This window comes from Mauremys reevesii, linkage group 1, assembly GCF_016161935.1.
Source record: "Mauremys reevesii isolate NIE-2019 linkage group 1, ASM1616193v1, whole genome shotgun sequence".
NCBI classification, from domain to species: Eukaryota; Metazoa; Chordata; order Testudines; family Geoemydidae; genus Mauremys; species Mauremys reevesii.
Genome location: NC_052623.1, coordinates 156063827 through 156065659, shown reverse-complemented (window position 1 = coordinate 156065659; position 1833 = coordinate 156063827).

Sequence of the window (1833 nt, the reverse complement as noted above, 5' to 3'; positions counted from 1 at the left end):
TGCCAATTATTGGGGGTGTGTGCCTCCTGCTTGCCCCCCCCTTGTGCACACCCCTGACTAGATAAAAATGAGTTTGGTTCTCCTGTACATTAATTAATATATTTTGTAAATGCAACATATTTATACAAATTCCTTGAGAACTGGAAAAATTGCATAATCTATATTTGTAACAAAATTAATTACTTCAAAAATACCTATTATACATACAATTTAGCTACAAAACTACTGCTATTAATATGAAAACTGTTTTACAAGTAATAAATGAGTCACATGACCAGCTTTGCAGCTTGTGGCAGAGCAACAGACATCACTTGGTCAGGCAAACCAAGAAGAGCAACACTGAAAGTCTCTGAGGCCTTGGTTAGCACTGGCGCTTTACAGCGCTGCAACTTTCTCGCTCAGGGGTGTGAAAAAACACCCCCCTGAGCGCAGCAAGTTACAGCACTGTAAAGCACCAGTGTAAACAGTACCCCAGTGCTGGGAGCGCGACTCCCAGCGCTGTAAGCTAATCCTCTCGGGGAGGTGGAGTACCTGCAGCGCTGGGAGAGCTCTCTCCAGCACTGGCGCCGCGACCATACTCGCACTTCAAAGCACTGCCGCGGGAGCGCTTTGGAGTTTTGAGTGTAGCCAAGCCCTGAGCAAAGTTCTCCTCCTCATCCTCATGACATTACTCAACTCTGGTATGCTGCTCTCCCTACAGGTGAGAGACTTCATGCACATTCACTGACTTCATGCACATCATTGCCTACACAGTCACTCACTCACAAGACAGGAAATGTGAAAATGAAGATAATTCACAATGTATACTTTGTCCCCTGTGTATGTTTACAATAGTCTAATTATGTGATGACATACTATACGCCATCAAGTAATATATACTCCATCTAAGATAACAGTAGCACATAAAGACTATATCGAGAGAAAACAAAGGTTTGCAGTTTGCTTAGTAAAGAACAAAACATGGACCAAAATGTCAGAATTCTGGAAATTGTCAGGTGCACACCCTGTAGAGATATTTCCATGAAAGTTACTACACAATGATGAAGACAAGTATTTGATATAGAACACAGTTGTGAAATTCTCATGAGAAGTGAGACTGCAGCAAAAACAATTATAACAGACAAATGATAAGAATAGAGATTTTTAAAGCAGCCAGGGAAAAAAAAGTGCAATAATAAACTATACATTTCACATCTTAGATAATTAACTCCAAGAACGCAAAAGGAAATGGGTCAAGTTACACCATTTCTCATTAGTGAAAGCACTGATATAGCAAAATTAAAAGTCATCTTTAGGGTGTTCAAAAATTTGTTTTGGGATGAAAGGAACTGAGTGATGCCTAAGAAAATATGAAATGTGCTAAATAGTGAGGGGGCAATATGAAATATGAGAGGACCAGGTACCAAAAGTATTTCACAAGCCCCTTGAGACTCACTCATAAAAAAAAAAAGTTATCAGACTCTCCTTAAAAAAATGATTTGGTTAAGAAATTCTGGAGCAGAAACTTATTTTTCTTCTTAAGAAGAAGAGTTTCTACTAAAAGGACAAGTGGAAGCTTCCTTTTCTATTTTCTTAGGTGAAAATCTTACAGCCACCTCTGCTGAATTAATTATAATTACAAAATATAACTTGGGCGTAAGTTCTGAGAGCTCCTACTTGCATGACTATATGTATAGTGATAACAGACACTTGGGGGCCTATAAGTCCTTTTTATCATTACTCAGGTGTGAAAAAGATCTAGGATGCTATCTCACCATAAAGAAACTAGTTTGGTAGGAAGACTGGGATTAGATTGGGGGAAGTAAGGAAACCCAGGCTTTATAGCCCCATAAA